The sequence below is a fragment of the Chrysochloris asiatica genome, unplaced genomic scaffold (genome assembly GCF_000296735.1).
Source record: "Chrysochloris asiatica unplaced genomic scaffold, ChrAsi1.0 scaffold00115, whole genome shotgun sequence".
In the NCBI taxonomy this organism is placed as follows: Eukaryota; Metazoa; Chordata; class Mammalia; order Afrosoricida; family Chrysochloridae; genus Chrysochloris; species Chrysochloris asiatica.
Genome location: NW_006408633.1, coordinates 9,521,946 through 9,541,390, shown reverse-complemented (window position 1 = coordinate 9,541,390; position 19,445 = coordinate 9,521,946). Strand labels below are relative to the sequence as shown.

Genomic DNA, 19,445 nt, shown 5'->3' with positions numbered 1-19,445 from the left:
GCTGTGAGTCGGAACCGACTCCGCAGCACACCACCACCACCAACAACAATAACAATATTAAGATCACCACCAAAAATAGCATTTTAACCACAAGAAAACATTGTGCACCTCATTTGTAGTTAAAGAAGTTGTTGTTATCATTGTTAAGTGCAGTCAAGTTGATTCCAACTCATAGCAACCCTGTATAGGATTTCCAAGGAGCTGCTGGTGAGCTTGAACCACCAACCTTGCAGTTCAAATGATTTTGCAGTCTGATGCATTAGCCCACAGTGCCACACCAGGACTCCAGTTAAAGAAGTGCAAGTTATAATCAAAGAAACAACACTAAGAGAGTATTTCATGTATCAAATTGGCAACAATGATACATAATGCTGATGAAAGTTTCTTAAGTGAAACACTTTCATAAATTGAAGAAAGGAGTGTAAATTTTTAGAAAGCAATTTGACATATGTAGCAAGTAGTTTAAGGAGCTCTGGTAGCCTAGTGTGTTCTGAGTTGGGCTGCTAATTACAAGGTCAGCAGTTGGAATCCACCAGCTGCTTCAAGAGAGAAAGATAAGGATTTGTGCTGCGGTAAAGATTTACAACCTCACTCATACAAGGTCACTGTGAGTTGGACCCTGCAGCACATACCACCATCACCACCAGCAAGTTCTGTAACATTTTCTATTTTGAACAAGTAATTCTATTTCTAAGAATTTAGCCTACAATATATACAAAGAATATTCATTATAAGTTTTTTTCAGTTAGTGAAAAGTTGACAACTACGTCTAAGTAAATGCCCCTTTAGCTAGCAAATCATTTAATAAATTGTAGCAGAGCAACAGATAGAATATTATGCAGCCATTCAAAGACCTATTTTTTGTGTGAAGTATTTCTGGATCAAATGACATCATGACTGGAATTTGTTTTCGAATATTCTATCTAAAACGGAGTTGGTGATAAAATAAACTTTGCAAAATACTGAGTAGTGTGCACAGTTTTGTATTTTTTGTTTGTGTATGCTTGAAAAGCATATACAAAACTTCAAAAGATAAAACTGTATTTGTAAAGAAAAGGAAACAAAATGGAAACACAATTATGAATTAATATTAATTTAAAAATGCAAGATACAAAGTTACATACAAATATAGTCACACATATACACTTGTATGTACATTGACTTTCTATCCTTTCAAAACAGTATGATCTTAATTTCATTCAATCTGTTTTGTGGGGGGGATGTATAATCCATACAGTTGTCCACAAAAATTTACTGCAAGCTACTATATGTGCTCTTTAATTTTCTAGTAGCCATATTAAAAAAAAATTGGGGTTTTTTTTTTCTTAAAAAAATAAATTTTAATAATATCTATTTTTAACTCCACATAAAAAAAACCTCACTATTTCAACATGTAGTCAAGAGGAAAACAATATTGAGCTATTTTGCTGTTTTTTTTTTTTTCACACAACGTTTTCAAAATCTGCTGTGTATTTTCCAGGTGCAGCACATTTCAGTTAGGAAGAGTCAGATTTCAAGAGTTCAATAGGGACATAGGGCTGTCATGCCGAAGAACGAAGGGCCAGCTCTTAATACCCCGTTTCCTTACATATGGGATCCCTGGTTAGTGTAATGGAAACCCAAATAAAATAACTAAGCCAGTGATGCCATAGCCTCTAGAATGGGATCAAGCTCAAGTTTACTGGACCTGTCAGACAATGATATGGAGTCCTCAAACTCCAGAATCTCAAACTCAGGATGTAAATCTTACTGTTGCAGACAGCCTCATCTTTCTCTATCAGAGTGACTGGTGTGGTTGAATTGCCAACCTTGTAGTTAGCAGCAAGAGCTTCTTATGGAGTCTCAGGGCCTGGGCAATCAGTCAGCCCTAGCTTCTTCTTTCTTCTTCTCTTTCTCTATCAGTCTCTTGTTAGGGTCCTGGCATTTCCAGACAGGACTCAAAAGCCTCTTGTTCCTATTTTCTCCCATTCTCTTTCTGTTTTTATCTCTCGTGTGCATACATACATAGACACACTGCTTCAGTCTTCTGGTTCATTTCTTCCAGGAGGACAAACTCAACTGGCATTAGTTGAGAATTTTTCTCTCTTTTGTTTGGCTACAAAGTTCTGGAAGGAAAGACACTTTATGGACAATAGAATTCTGTAATGGGCAGAAAACTGGATCAGAAAATAAAAAGAGTTGGACCCTATCTAGAGAAGCAGTGATGCCAGAGATGGAGGCAGAGATGATGAAATGGAAAGATAGAGCAGCTGGGTACTCTAGACTTATGGAAAGAAAAAGGCTGTGCGCTGGCAGCCAGGAGGCAGGTTTGTGGAATGTGCCCTTTGGTTGTTTAAACGATTTTATATTCCTGAGTGTTCTTACGTACATAAAAACAAAACAAACAAACAAAAAACAGAGGGAATAGAATCAAATACTGTTGAATGTTGATGCATAGATGGGATTGTAATCATTGCAATGAAACGAAATACGATAGGATGAGTGCAAAACCGAACTTCTCCCATGTAAACTATCACTCAGTTTGCAATCAAAGCTTAAAGAAAATAAAAAGGGAAACTACAAAGATACACTGCTTCCACTTTTCCACACTAAGTAATTGCATTGTCTTGAGCAAACTAATTAATTTGGTGGTGGTGGTGGTGGGGTGGCTTCCATCTTTCATCTGTAAAGCGGAAGACTTAGACTGAACAATTTCTAGCATCCTGAATAATCTCAACATCCTATGGTTCAGCCTGGCTCAGACCTTTGTCTGTGTCATCAGCTACACCCGGAGCACTGTGGACGAGGCACATGGAAATAGACAAGCGGTCAAGACAACATTTAGCTTTCCAAATATTTTTCTGTATAAATTATTTTAGCTTGAAAGGCGTTGTTTGGTTTAGGCTGCCCTGTTGCTTCCCCACCATGCAAACATCTAAGCTTGCAGAGAATGTAAAAGGGAGGTGAATGAATTTATAATCGCCGTGTAAACTGTGAACAAGGATTAAACGCGAGACTGAAATGCCCCACGTTTGTAAAACGTTTGAACCGAGCTGCTGGTGAACCACAATTTCTGCACTTCATTTTTCTTGACGATGGGTCATAATTAATGCTTGGAGTTCTAAGAGAGAACCTCATGAGCTCTTCCAGACGTGGGTGTTGTGACTCTTTGTTTTATCACAACAACATGCTGGTGATATGTTTATTTGTCTCTCTTCATACATGTTTAGAAGACAGACACAGTGCGGTCTCTTTGAGGACTGGAAACCAATCCTGCCTCAGTTACTTCTTTCTGCGGGATGGGTAAGGAGTTAAAAGGGCCCTTGTGCTTCTATAAGGCATACCCAGGTGGCACAAACAGTTAAGCACTCAAAAGGTTAGCAGTTCAAACCCACCCAGAGGTGTCTTGGGGAAAAAAAAAACTTGGTGATCTGCTTTTATAAGAAATGTTAACAGCCATAGTAAGCTTGCAATGAGAAACACATGAAAGGCAACATTATCTCTAAATATAACTGCACACATTAAGTTCTTTCAAAAAGGTGGATCACGGCCACAAATGTCATCAATATATTCAGTGGACTTTCAAGAAGCACCTACTGATACAAAAATACTCGTTTTTTTTTTTCTAAAGATCCCCTTTCTAAAGGAAGACCTTTCTTTCCGTCTTGACCAGAGCAATTCTTTCAGAGCACAACACTTTGACAGTCCCCACAGGAAATTCTCTTCATGCCAGTTTGAAAATAACATCCCCAATAGGACCATTTGGATAGGAAGTTTCAACCACAGGAGACAGACTAAACAACAGAATTCCTGAAAGCATTCAAATCTCTCCTGCTAGAAGTGCCCAGCTTGTGCTGGGTTGCAGGAGGATGACTCTCCGCTAGAGGTCGCCTCATCTGAGGCTGAAATCCAGGTCTGGCCTTCCCCCAGCGGACCAGCCAGGCTGACCACGAAGTTGCTGGCAGACATCTTCTGTTCCAAATATCCTCACCTCCAGGCGCCTGATACATAAATGCTCACGATTCTACCGTGGAGACTATCTTTGTTCTCCTGGGTTACACAACGACAGCAGGACCCCAGATGTCGACATAAGTCCTCTTATGAGCACATAGTGTGATTGTGTTTATTCAGTGTTATTCGCCTTCAGGGCGGACGGGAAATAAAGAGCTAAACTTTAACTTGTGAGACTTCTGTAAACCTCGGGTGGCCATGGTAGGTAGTAGAGGTTGAAGTAGGCAGGATGTTGAAAAGGAAGGAAAGGCCCATAGGGCACATAAAGGACCTCTGAGCTGGGTGTGGAGTTCTTAAGAGATAGGCGTGGCACTGTAGGATAAGCCCTGGACTGCTAACTGCAAGGTCAGTGGTTCCAACCTACCAGCTGATCTTTGGAAATCCTATACAGAGCAGCTGTAAGTCAGAACCGACTCCACACCACTTCACAACAACACACCAGAGTTCTCTGAGGATCCCTGGTGGTACGGTGGTTAAGTGTCTTGCAGCTAAACTGTAAGTTCCGCAGTTAGAACTAACTAGACATTATGCGGGAGATTCTGGAAAAATTAAAGGCTTGGAAACCCTATAGGGGCAGTTGTGCTGTGTCCTACAGGGTCATTATGAGTCAAAATCAACTTGATGGTAACAGGTTAAGTTACCTGAGGAACCTGTTAAGATATGGAATCCTGGACTTGACTATTTTCTTAGGAATTAGATCTCTACGGCGGTGGTGCTCAACTGGGGGCAATTTTTGCCCCACATGACCTAGTGTGGTGCTGTAGGATAAGCACTGGAGTGCTAACCATAAGGTCAACAGTTCAAACTCACAAGCCATTCCTTGGAAGCCCTATACAGGGTTGCTATGAATTGGAACCAACTCAACGACACATAACAACAATATGAGATGTTTGGCAATATCTGGAGACATTGTGGTTGCTACTGGCATCTACTGGGCAGAGACCAGGGATTCTGCTAAGCAACCTACAATGCAAAACCCACAACAAAGAATTCTATGGCCCAAAATATCAACAGTCCAGAAGCAGAGAAACCTGTATTAAGGAGAAGAAAGGAGCCAAATATTTGTGATTTTCACAAGCTCTTCAGGTGATTCTAACACATACTGAGCTTTGAAAACCACTGTGCATGCCTTGGAAGCCAGGGAACTGAGGGTGGGCATTAGCACTAACTGCACTCATGGACTATTGCACAATTTATCCCAAAGAAGACCCATGAAAGAAGTTCCTGGGTGGTGTAAATGGTTTACATGCCTGGCTGCTAACCAAAACGTTGGAAATTTGGGCCTACGGAGACATTCTTCAGAGATCTACTCCCCCCCTCCCACCTCCACAACAAAACAATCAACATAAATCCCTGTCTGACACAATGGGGTTCCCATGAATCAGAACTGATTAGACAGCAACTGTTTAAGACCCATACTGCTGCTCTTGTTGTCGTTAAGTGTTGTAGAAGATTTCCATAATAGGACTTAATCACAATGGGGTTCCTCTCATGAGTTACCCATAAGTAGAAAGGGAAGAGCAAGCTGAGTAAGCGTTACTAAAAAAACATCAACTTCACTGCCAATTAGTCCACCATTACCTTTAGAGTGTTGTTGATTTGGTTCTTGAAAAATGTTTGGGGTTCTCAAGTACAGCAGTATATTTTTGGATAGGGTCCTCTCAGATAATTCTAAGCTATATATGTTGGTCACTTGATGTGTAGCAGAAGGCTAAGAGAAGCTTTGGAGAAAGATGTAAAAAAGTTCAGAAGAAACACTCAACTATCTTCTAGTACTCCAAAGAACATCATACTAAGAGTCAAGATTACTGTTCTTTTTGCCTCTCTCTCGAATACCTCTGTCTCCTCACTCATAACAATGCTTAACCTAGCTAACTAACAATGTTGTAAGGATCTCTGAGAAATTGTCTAAGAAAGGGCCTTTACAAAATTGCCATGGGAAGAAGTGATTGTGTTTGTAGGTACAAGGGAAAAACAGCAACAACAAACCAGTCGCATTAACTGGTGGACAATGTGTTTCTATTAAATCGTGGAGCTGATGGGATGCATATGCCATTTTCTTGGAATCATGGATCCTCATGGCTGTAAGGAGTTGAAAAAGACATACAAGTAGTCTTTTCTTCATTCGTGATTTAAAGGTTTAGGCTTTTAAATAAAGGATTGCAAAGGCTACAATCAAAGTCATATGAGACCCACCAATATTGCTGTTTCTATTTCCAACTGTTGTTTGGTGTTGTTTGGTGTCATGTGACCTTCTGCACTTCCTGGTCCTGTGCCAATCTCACAATTGTTGCTTTGCTTGAACCCCTGGCTGCTGCCACTGTGCCAGTCCATCTTGTTGGGGGTCTCCTTTTTTGCTGACCCTCCACTTTACCAAGAATGATGTCCTTCTCCAGAGACTGGTCCCTCTTAATAATATGTTCGAAGTATGAGAAATGAAGTCTGGCCATCCTGGTTTCTAAGGAGCATTCTGGCTGTACTTCTTCCAACACTGATTTTTTTTTGTTGTTGTTCTTTTGGCAGTCCATGGTACTTTTAATATTCTCTTCCATTTCAAACTAAGTCTATTTAATTAGATTATATACACTTCATAAACAATTAAGACCATGCCTTCTTCTTTTTGGTTCACTGAGGCACATCTCTTATCCTTTTTGCAAATTCAATCGCAAAAATCTCATCTTTCTCTTGAAATGCCATTATGTCTATGATATAAGCCTATAATCTTGATGTGGCCACAAATGCACTATATATCCAGAGTGGTGGTGGTGATTACGTGCCATGGAGTCGGTTCTGACTTATAGAGACCCTGTACAGGGTCTCCAAGGCTATAAATCTTTACAGGAGCAGAAAGCTTCATCTTTCTGTCATGGTACCTCTGGCAGTTTCAAACTGCTGACCTTGAGGTTAGCAGCCCAACTCGTAACCACTATACCACCAGAGCTCCTTATATGTCCAGAGTTGTTGTTGTTGTTGTTAGGTGCCATTGAGTCAGTACTGACACACAGCATCTTTATGCACAGCAGATTGAAACACTGCCTGATCCTGGGCCACACTTGAGTCCATCAATGCTGCCACTTGGCCAATCCATCTCATTGGGGGTCTTCTTCTTTTTCTGTGACCCTCCACCTTACCAAATATGATATTCTTCTCCAGTGACTGGTCCCTCCTGATAATATGTCTGAAGTATGAGAGACGACGTTTGGTCATCTTGGCCTCCAAGGAGCACTCTGGCTGCACTTCTTCCAAAACAGATCTTTTGGTTCTTTTGGCAGCCCGTGGCACTTTCAACATTCTCCTCCAACACCATAACTCAAAAACATAAATTCTTCTACGGTCTTCCTTATTCACTGTGCAGCTTTTGCATGCATATGAGGTTATTGAAAATACCGTGGCTTGGGTCAGGCACACCTTAGTCCTCAAGCTGACATCTTTGCTCTTCAACACTTTAAAAAGGTCTTGTGCAACAGATTTGCCTAATGCGATATGTCATCTGATTTCTTGACTGCTGCTTCCGTGAGTGTTGATAGTTGATCCAAGAAGAATGAAGTCCTTGACAACTTCATCTTTTCACCGTTGATAAGAGTGTTGTTTATTGGTCCAGTGGTGAAGATTTTTGTTTTCTTGACATTGAGATGTAATCCATACCAAAGGCTGTGCTCTTTGATCTTCATCACTAAATGTTTTAAGTCTTCTTCACTTTCAGCAAGCAAGGTTGTACCATCTGCATATCGCAGGTTGTCAATGAGTCTTCCTCCAATCCTGATGCCACGTTTTTCTTCATAGAACCCAGCTTCTCGTATTATTTGCTCAGCATACAGGTTGAATAAGTATGGTGAAAGAATACAACCTTGTCGCACATCTTTCTAATTTTAAACCATTCAATGTTCCCATGTTCTGTTTGAACAACTGCTTCTTGGTCCAGGTACAGATTCCTCATGAGCACAATTAAGTGTTCCAGAATACTCAGAGTGGCATGCCTTATTTTACTCTGTTTACCTCCAAGGACACATCATACATAAACCCAACAAAATAAATGGTCTTATTACATTGTAATGAAAGTGAACATTAATTATTGTTATGATTCATTTTATCATTTCTATTCTAATGATGAAGACTTTAAAGCACCATGTTAATGTTCTCAGAGGCAAATGATGCTGTTCCAGGGTAAAAATCATTGCAATTCTTTTGAAGCAGATTGAAATAAATTGTAGGAGGAGAAGATTCAGGGGGATATGAGTTGGGACTCTGTCATGGACTGAATGTGCCATCCCACCAAAAAATATGTATTAACTTGGCAGGCAATAATTCCCAGTATTGTGTGGTCATCCTCTGTTTTGTGATGTGTTATAAATCGTAACCTATATGCCTGCGGTTATGGTCCTATTTGGCAGTGAGTTGTTTGTTATAGTAATGAAGATTCGGTTATGTTTGTTCAAGATTAAAATGCTGTGGGATAAAGCACTGGACCGCCAGGTTGGTTTGAACCTCTAGGTTGGCTGTTCAAACTCACCAGCTGATCCTTGGAAACCCTATGCAGGGTTTGGAACCAACTCGACAGTGCTTAACAACAACATATCACCCTTTCTTGAGTGACAAATTTTATCATATAAGAGAGTAAAAAAAAGAAAAGAGAAGCAAGCAGAGAAGAGGGACTTCAAAACCACCAAGAATGAAGAGCTCATAGTGGAGCGAGTCTTTTGGACCTGGGTCCCTACACTGACAACCTCCTGTTGATGTCGAGCCGGTCCTGGGTTTCCATGGAACAGCTGGTAGGTTTGAACTGCTAACCTTGTGGTTAGCAGTCCAGTGCCTATCCTGTGATGTCACACTAGGGCTCTGAGAACCTCTGAGAACCTCCTAGAATCAGGAAAAAAATTGATGCCAAAACATATGATGATCTCCATGAAATATTGGGGCTAGAGATAGAGAAAGGAGACAAGAACCATTAGAGAAAGGTTCCCCCTAGATTTGGTGCCCTGAATTTGGACTTTTAGCCTCCTAAACTATAACAGGTCATATTTGTTTGTTAAAGCAATCCGTGTGTGGTATTTGTGTTTCAGCAGCCCTAGAGGGCTAACACATAGTCCCTGACTTAGACGTTAGTTCCAGCACCCTCGATTACTTCCTACTTCAATCTCTCCTTTATGCTACATCCAGCTCTCTCATTGCCGCTTTTGGTTCTCAGTTCTTTATTGGCTCAGTCCATGAGCACAGAAGTGTAAAATCTTTAATTCTACATTTGGTATAACTTTTTGCCATCAAGTTGATTCTAACTCATGTGTTAGAATCAACATGTGTTCCAGGTGTTAGGTGTTACAGAGTAGAAGTGTTCCAAAGAATTTTCTTGGGTAGCACAAATGGTTTGTTGAACTTAGTCCATGGTGCCACGTTAGAAAGTTCTAGAGTATTTATGAGAGCATATTGTCAGGTTCTTCTGTGGTACCACTGGGTTGGTTCAGACCTCTAACTTTTCAATTAGTAGTTGAGTGTAGCCCATTTGTGCCACGCAGATGCGATCACATTTGTTGTTGTTGTTGTTAAGTGCCGTCAAGTTGATTCTGACCCATAATGAACCTATATAGGGTTACCAAGGAGCAGCTGGTGAGCTTGAACCACCAACCTTGCAGTTCAGATGACTCTGCAGTCTGATGCATTAGCCCAAAGTGCCACACGTATTGATAAAGGAACAATCACCACTATTTTACAGATAAGGAGGTTCAGATACAAAGGTCAGTACTTTTGAAAGGTTTTCAGGGACTGCTTTGATTTAAGACTGTGGATTAATCACTTGGTCCTGACCCCATGGTTTTCCACCTGTTTTTTTAATAAGCAGTTTTACAGCATCCTGTAGCTAATTATTAGCAAATCCACACAACAGGGTAGCATGATATTTCTTCTTTCTCCATGAGGGAATGGGCAGAGTAGGTAGGTAAGGCTATTTCTACATAAATGCTATGGCTTTGCCTGTGAATTCACCTCCTATCTTCTTACCTGCAAGTCAAATAAACTCAGAGTGGGAATGGCACAGGTAATGCCTGATAGGATTTCCTTCTGCCACAGGAGGACAGATTCCCACACCTCGGTTCTTCTCCTAACAGGAGTCCATGGCCACCCAGTGGACTTTTACTTTGGAAGACAAGCACAGAAATGGACATAGGAAAGTATCTGGTAGTTCTACTGGGTGGCCTGGTGACCGTACCCAGACCATAAGCAACTCCTGCTATGCTTGGTGACAAAACACTTTCTTCCTCCTCATGTGTGTCCTTGAACACAATGTAAGGAACGCATTATACAGATTTCTTTGGAAGCGTTGATTTTCCAAATCTGGATTAGATCTCAGGGCTACTTCATTGTGTGCTTTCATTCACACATCACGTTTTTATGAAGAGTTTTACGAACACTGATGTCACAGAGCTTCCTTGAATGAACACTCTGAATGCCTCAAGACCCTTTGACGACACGGAGGGGTCAGACAGTGTTTATAAGACGTCACTCCTTTGTTTTCCAACAATCAGTTGCTTCTCTTCCTCTTCTTAATCTTATGTTTAATGATACATTGACTTGGTTAGACAACAACACACAAGATTTATAGACTGTGTTTGCTTCATTATGATATAATATCAACATCAATGTGAAATTTCTGCCTCATTTCCAGGACCTTTGTTTCTCCCAAATATCTCTAACATGGCTTGAGGAGTGATCATTTGTTGTTGTTGTTGTTAAGTGCCATCGAGTTGGTTCCATCTTGAGGTTCAAGTCAACCTTGTGGTCCAGTGCTTATCCTACAGTGTCACACCAGGATCCTAGTGATGATTCATTGTTTATTATTTAGGAAAATCTACCTTTTCGGTTGTTATTTTATTTATAACCTCGGTCAGTTATTTTCTTGGTGTGCCATTAGGTGAAGAAACTCACATCTAGGTTGTTTCTTTGTGTTTTGGAGTCTCTGGGTAGTACAAACTGTGTATTCAGTTGCTAACGGAAAAGTTTGGAGGTTTGAGTATACCTACAAGTGCCTCATAGAAAGGCCTGGAGACCTACTTCTGTAAAATCAGCATTAAAACCCTATGGAGAACCCATGCAAGGTAGTCCTGAGTTAGAATCAATGGCAACAGGGAAGTAGGGAAGGAATACAGGTTTTCCTGGAGAAAGTGATTTGCCTGTTTGCCTGTAAACATATGATACATGTAGTTTGAAAAAAAAAGGAATAAAGAAATCCACTCCCAGGAACATTCTGGCACCTTTCATAGGAGCCAAACACCCAACACATTATACAGGAATCACAAGCATGGCCATGAATGCTTTGAAATGGCCAACAACACCCTTGATGCTGTCTTGTATATACCATAGCCTTAGGTCCACCCTTTCTTGATGGACTGTTGCTTTTGTCTGAAGGATGAGTTCTGGTCTTCCTGTATCTGGCCTCTTTCAAGAGTGGAGAAGGGAAGGAGGCTGTAGGGTTTCTGTCAACAGGTGGCCAGGTGTAGATTCTTTGGAAAACATTGATCCATTTTATTCCTTTTATTGTACCAAACACAAAACCAAAAACAGTGACTAGAGATAAAGGATTGGGATATGGCCACTGTTTATATTCCTTTAGTAGTCTCTCGCTCTCTCCCTTAACTCTAGCCCAACTTGGCACCAGATACCATGGTATACTGCCAGGTTCTTAGTACCGTGAGATCCTTAGTACCACTTGGAGCCCACACAGGTGGACAGTCTGGGTGCCTTCTTTTGCACCATCTGGCATGAGCCTACGCCCTGTGCCTACCCAATCTGCACCTTATAACACAGCCATGGAAGAGAAGGTCTTTGTTTGCCACTGAAAGCTGAAAGAACATCTTTCAATGAGCAGCACTCTGTCTTCCTCGTAAAATCCACAACCTGGTCCATCCAGTTCCTTCTTTAAGAGAGACAGTATTGGGGAGCCACCCCTCCCAGATGGACAACAGGCAGTGTCCTAAGGCTAGGTGGAGTTTGGTACTGTCAATAACTACGTCTCTAATTATGCCCATTTGCAATGTGAAATATATGGTGATACACGAAGGTCAGTGAAAAGGTTTTGCTACAATCCTCTACTTGATGCATCTTATCTAGGAGTAGGAGTCATCACGGCATGTTCATCACAGCACTATTCACAATTGCAAAACGATGGATGCTGCCTAACTGCTCATCAATGAAAGAATGGATAAACAAACTGGTACACACACACACACACAAGGGAAACTACACAATGCAATGTTGAAGAATAACAATAAATCTGTGCGACACCTCATAATGTGAATGTACCTGAAGGACATTATGCTGAATGAAATTAGTCAATCACAACAGGACAAATATTGTATGAGATTACTATTATAAAAAAAGCACCCTGGTAGCGTAGTTGATGATGAGCTGGGCTAGCACTTCGAATCTGCCAGTAGTTCATCAGGAGAAAGATGATGCTTTTTACTTCTATAAAGATTTACAGCCTCAGAAACCTTATACAGGGTTGACATGAGTCAGAACTGACTCACTGGCACCCAACCACCACCACCAACTACTGTAAAAAGTCAAGAAAAGGTCTCATGTTAAATGAAACTTTCTCTGATGATCACCAGGAGTGGGAGAAAAGAGGGAGTAATTCACTGGCTAGAGGGTTGTTGCTGCTAAGTGCCGCTGAATCTGTTCCAACTCACAGCAACCCTGTATAGAGTTTTCAAGGAGCGACTGGTGAGTTTGAACTGACAACCTTGTGGTTCAAACTGACTTTGAGATCTAGTGCTTTATCCCACAGCACCATACCAGGATAAAGGGTTGTTGTTGTTGTTAAGTGCCGTTGAGTTGGTTCCAGCCCATAGTGACCTTTTTTCCAAGGGGCGGTTGTGAACTTGAAGCGCTGACCTTGCAGTTCAAACAGACTTTGTAGTCCACGCATTAACTCAAAGGGCCACACCAGGATAGAGGGGAGACACATGTTCACTTGGGTGATGGGGAAGGCAGTACACAGCAAGAAGAAGGTTGGCAGAAGAATGATAAAGGCAGAAGAAAATATAGGGAGGAATGCAGGTGTTAAAGGCAACAGAGTAATTACTGTTATATACACAATCTTGAAATAATGGTGGCTCCTGGTGTGGCGCTGTGGGTTAATGTGCTGGACTGCAAACTTACTTTGAACCACAAGGTAGGTGGTTCAAGCTCAGAAACCACAGGGTTGCTACGGGTTAGAACTGACTTGATGGCACTTAACAACAACATGGGTAGATACATTTTATCAGGAAGGACTTGTTCCTGGAGAAGGATATCATGCTTGGTAAAGTGGAAGATCAGCACAAAGAGGAAGCAACCCAACGAGATGGCTTGGCACTGTGGCAGCAGAAATGGGCCCAAGTATAGTAATGATTGTGGGGTTGGCGCAGGACTGGGCAGTGTTTACTTCTGTTGTACATAAGGTCACTATGAGTTGGTACTGACTAGACGTCCCCTAAATACAAAATAACAAAACGGGTGGATACGTGGATAGATACACAGACTGAATGGGTACGGGCAGGAGAGTGGAACTATACTCACAAATATATAAGGGTGTAACAGGGTATTTACTACTGCAAACATACCCATGAATTTGGTGGAGTGTACAGAGAGCAGGGTCGAAACTACCAGCTGTTTCATGGAAGAAAGATGAGGCTTTCTGCTCCCATAAAGATTTACAGCCTCGGAAACCCTGTACAGGGTCGTTATGAGTCGGAACCGACTCCACGGCACGTAACCACAACAATAACAGAGAGCAACATTTTTAAAACTTCTTAGAAATTACTAAACACCTTGAGGGAATGAGTTGCCGGGCCTAGGGTTTCAGAACCATAGTCTTGGGGACATCATGATCAACCAGCAATACATAGTCCACAAAGACAAGGTTCTGCATCTTTGTTTGGTGAGTAGTGACTGGTGTCTTAGGAGCTCATGAGCAGCCAAGTAAGGTACAACCACTGGTCTCTCCATGAGTGATAAAAAGTGAAGACGCTTGGAAACAATTAGTTCAATGGATTAATGGAACACATGAGCATCAGTCTCCACAATCCTGAGACCAGAAATCCTAGATGTACCCAGCTACAACTACCAACTGCTATGAAAGGGATCACATTAGAAAGTTCTGTATAGAGTGGGAGAGAATATGGAACAAAACTTAAAATTATAACAAAGTCCAGGCTTACTGGCCAGGAAGAGACTGGAGGAATTCCAAGACTATGGCCTTGGCCACCCTTCAAGTCTGGAACTAAACTCACTCTTGTGGCTCAATTTTCAGCTTAGCCATAGATAGGTATATAGGGGGACAATGACACCAGTGAGGTATGCACACTATAGAATGGTCAACCATTCAATATCAAAAAGGCAGCATTTATCTAAGGACAAAATTCAGAAGAGGTGGGGGAGAAGGAAAGGAAACCAGAACGACAGGGAGGAAGTGGGACAAATGCTGTCCCATGGAGGGGACTGCAATCATTGAGATGAAACAAAGTGTGTGATTTGTAGAACGTGAAACTAATGATCTGCTCTGTAAACCTTCACTTGATTCACAAGAAAAACTTTTTGTTTTTTTTTAAAGTATTGTTGAAAAATCATAGAAACCTTTATGAAACAAAAATATCAAAATGTGAAGCTCTTGTGTCTTTCTCAACATGAGTCTATACATGCCCTTCACCTGGGTCTATACACTTCTTAAAACAGTGTGTCCGTCTCCCTAACCCTTCCCTGAAGATGTCTGTGTTCTTTGGTTGTGGTTGTTGTTAAGTGCCGTTGAGTCGGTTCCGACCCTGTATAGGGTTTCTGAGGCTGTACATCTTTACGGGAGCAGAAAGCCTCATCTTCTTCCTGCAAAACGGCTGGTAGTTTTGAACTGTTGACCTTAAAGTTCGCAGCCCGATTGGTAACCACTATGCTACCAGAGCTCCTTGTGTTCTTTGGTTACACTTCATTAAAATGATAGTTTTGGCAGCCACGAGAGACTCAGATTGTTATTTTGTAAGATCTCCAAATGATGATCTTGTAGGACAGCTCTTGCCATCCTTAAAGAATCAGCAGGTGCACTGTTGAGATGGGAAAAAAAAATGCTTTGGCGTAACATTCCTGGCCTTTTTTCTTACCAGTGCAATTTTCCATTTTAAAAGGTTTTTTTTTAATAAGCCTCTGTGATTGTCCTGTGGTATTTGAGAAAATATATCAAGGGCTACCCCTCTGAAGCTTCCCCAAAATAGTCACCACCATCACCTCTGAGTGACCTCTCTGCCTTGAATTGAACTGATTCAGCAGATTCCCCTCAGAAGCATTTTTTTTTTTTTTTTAAGTTTTGTTTGGAAGGTGTATTAATGAGACTAAGATGCATGTTTTACTGAGAGAACTTGCCTACAGCCACTCAATATAATCACAGAGACATGTTTAAACAACACGTTTTGTTTGGAATAAATCTGAGCATATATGAACTGGAGCCCAGGACAATAATTCTTGGCTTATACAAAGTATGTAAGGATCCTCACTGGTGCAGTGGTTAACTGTGAGACTGCTGATTGAAAAGCCAGAGGTTTGAACCCATCAGCCTTTCTGTAGGAGGAAAGACCTGGAGATCAGCGCTCATAAAGAAAACAGTCTATGAAATCCTATGAGGCAGTTTTACTCAGTAATATAGGGTTCCTGGTGTGGCGCTGTGGGTTAAAGCGCCAGACTGCAAAGCCCTTTGAACTGCAAGGTCAGTAGTTCAAACTCAACAGCTGCTCCTCGGAAACCCTATACAGGGTCGCTATGGGTTGAAACAGACTCAACAGCACTTCACAACAACAACAATCGATAATTACATTGAATGTCAATGGATTGAATGTACCAGTGAAGAGACAGAGAGTGGCAGAATTGATAAGAAAACAAGACCCTTCAATATGCTGCCTGAAAGAGACACACCTTACACACAAAGTCAAAAACAGACTAAAAGTTAAAGGATGGAAAAAAATATACCAAGCTAACTGCAACACTAAACAAGCAGGAGTGGCAATACTAATCTCCTACAAAGTAAACTTTAAGGCAAAGGTCTCACTGAAAACGAATCAACAGTAATCACACACACACACACACACACACACACACACACACACACACACACAAACCTGCTCCCAAGCCCAACACCCAGAATGTAGAGTATGGGGGCCTGTGTAGCACACAGAGAGGGAAAGTGGGCTCCTGATCCCTCCTACGGATTGGCCACCATGATGTCTGGGTTTTCATTCCCACTCTTTCCACTAGACTAGACATCTCCACAAAACCGCTGGGTTAGGTGAGAACCCTTCTTCATGCTCAGCAGTGACAGCAAACGCCTCCAGCAGCATTGCTGTTGGCTAGTGAGAATAGCTTTCCTTGTCAAGCTCTGCTGCACCTGGGACTGCAATCATTTCATGGGGAACATGGGAGGATACATGCACAGAACGCGATGTGGGGCATGAGATCAGGGCCCCTTTGTTTTTTAATGAATGAATTGGAGTTCATCTCCACAAAACCACTGAATTGCAACTCAGGTCCAATTAATCTGAATCTTACATTTTTGAAATGAATTCAATCCTCTTGCTCTACCAGATGGCTTAAACCTTGTATCATGACATGTGTCTGCATAAAAGCTCTTCCCCCTGAAGCCAGTCTCACTTGATTCATTTGTGAGCCCAAAGCTGTGATTGAAAGAGCCTTCAAACTCACAGGTGTTCAGCTCACTGGGGATGCGCCACAAAAATTCAAAATGCATCAGTTGTTAGTGTCCAGTCTCATTATTTTCAAGGACTTTCCATGAAAGGCTTAATATGAGCACACTGGAACAAGAGCCGTTTTGGGGTAGGGAGGGAAAAACAAGGTAACAGAAGACCCGCAATAGGCACAAGATGTTCTGCAACTTCTGGAAGCAATCAGAGAGAGCAAGGCAAACAGCCGATTAACATTCATGCACAGTTTTACAAAGCAAAGTCCGGGAGATCTGACTGACTGAAAGAGGGCAAAATCATCTGGGTCCACCTGAAACTGGGGTGTCAGTTCCAAGGACTTCATTTGTTTTGCATGTGTGTGTGCGTTTTGTTTTAAAATTTAAATTAGAAAGATTTCTTGGTTAAAATCAGAGCAGCCATAGGATCAGCCTGCTACATCAGACTTGCTCCTACAACCAAACCACATGGCTCAAGGACTCCTTCTGGCAGTAACTGGGCTACTCGAGTCCCCTAACCAAGTGGAGTTTCTGGATACCCAAGGCTAGGATCTGGAATAAAGAAATGTCCATGTGGTTCCTTCCCAGAAGGTACCCAGCAATATGTCCTCCCCTTTTGGTCCTTTAATCATGTAGAAATGGAGATAGTAAGTTATCCTCTCTCTAAAATAAGAGTAGGAGGGTGTAGAGAGGAATCTTGGTGACAGAAGTAGTTTGCAATTAGCTGCAGATCCAAAGATTGGTGCTTCTAACTCACCCAGTGGTGCTGTGAAAGAAAGACCTGGAGACTTGCTTCCTAAAAACTAGAGCCGGGAAAACTCTATGGAGCTCAACTGTACTCTGTTAACACGTAGGGTCATCATGAGTTCAGAGCAGATTCTACAACAGTTAACAACAACAATAACAATAGAGTATATAGATATTTACCTACTATGATATGTCTGAGCTGATGCAATATTTACACTACGATGAGTCTTTTCAAATGACTCATGTTAGTATAAGACTTCAGCACTTTGAAATTTCTTCTCTAACAACACGAGCATAGGATTCATGGAAACACTCTTTTCGTTTGCAAAAAATGATTCCGTTCCAACTTGTTTGGTTTACCCCCTGCTCTGCTCTCTCTAAAAGGCACACATGTATATAAGTGTCCAATACCAGAATTGCGGTTACCTAGTGCTGACACTACTAACGGTGTTGGTTACTGTGTGTTTTAAGACAAATGCAAGCTTTCAGCATAGGAGGGACATGGGAGACTCCCTCCCAGGGAGACTGCTCTTTCTTTGCAACCAGTTTCTTTCAGTCTGATTTGTTTCTGTTGGTCTCACATGGGCATTCACTGGCATGTGGTTAAAGGGGAAATTTAGTATTTTCAGTTTGCTCCAAGTATATCTACTCACCCTGTTAATCCATATCCGATCGAATGCCATTTGAGTAACATAAAATAGCATAGTGATTAAACTGTTCTTGCTAACAGCGCCAAATGAGATGGAGCTTTCACTTGAACACCAATTGAAAAGCCAAGTCCCGCGCCAACTTATAAAACTTATTAAGAATCAGGGTTATAGCATCAGAAATGGAGCTTTCTCTTGGAGCAGTCATTGGCACAGTGGCTACAGATTTAAGTGTTCTCATTTAATGGGGTCAAACATTTGTCTTTGGTAAAATCAGGGCGTTGGATTCGATTCTAAAAATAAATGACAAGAATGTATTCCATGACTTTAGGATTCTCCAGTGGGTGGGTGGGTGTATCAACTAAGTTAGGATCACAGCAGAATAAATTTCAGCAAAGTGCTCACTAAAATCATGACTTGGCAAAGTCATGTTAAAAAAAAAAAGAGGTTGGGCTAATGAAAATGATTTCTCTGAGGGAGGGCAGATAATCAGTGCCAAACTACATGCATAATGGAAAGCTCTGTACTTTGGGAAAGGAGCCCTGGGGATTAGTGGTTAAGTGTTAAGCTGCAAACTGAAAGGTTGGTGGTTTGAACCTACCAACATCTCTGAGGGAGAAAAGACTTTAAATCTGCTCCAATTAAGGTTCAACAAAACCCCAAACTCATTGCTATTGAATTATTCAGACTCACAGCAACCCTACAAGGCAAAGTGAGACTGCCCCGTACGTAGGGGTTCCAAGACTGTAAATCTTGATGGGAGCAGACAGTCACATTCTTCTCCCTCAGAGTGGTTGGTGGGTTCCAACCATGATAGTGCGGTTTGCAGCTGAACAATCTAACATTGTGCCAGCAAGAAATCTTCCACAAAGATAATAGTCAAGGAAGCCCTATGGGGCACTTTTATTGTGTTTTAAAGGCTCTCTACAACAACAACAACAACAATGAGTAGGAATCAATTCGACAACAAACAATCCTGTCCTTTGGGGGAGATCAGAGACCTGTATTTTCTAAGAAGTGAACTAATCAGTATTTTACATTGCTACTTTTTTTCTCTGAAAGAAATTATAGTTCCAATGATTTTATTCCAGTTTCTAACTATTAGTGTATTAGAAACTTTTTAGAATTATTGAACAGTCCTGAGTACCTAAGAGACAAGAATAAGAGGTTAAGACAATGTAATGTGTCAATTAAGCTCAGCAGAGAAAACCACGAATTGAACAACTTAACAATTAGCAATGACTTTAATACCTGTATGCTCATCCTAAGACATAAAAAACTAGGCCCAAAAGCTTGAAGGCACACAGGTTTAACTAAGAAAAAGACACAGCCACTTAAATAATAATTTGAAAACTCCT

General features: G+C 41.3%; 1 protein-coding gene across 2 annotated transcripts in view; it reads right to left on the bottom strand.

Annotated features, from left to right (window-relative positions):
- Positions 1-19,445, bottom strand: part of LNX1 (ligand of numb-protein X 1, E3 ubiquitin protein ligase) — a 155,563-nt gene that overhangs the window by 100,782 nt on the left and 35,336 nt on the right. The gene's annotated exons all lie outside the window — the stretch shown is intronic.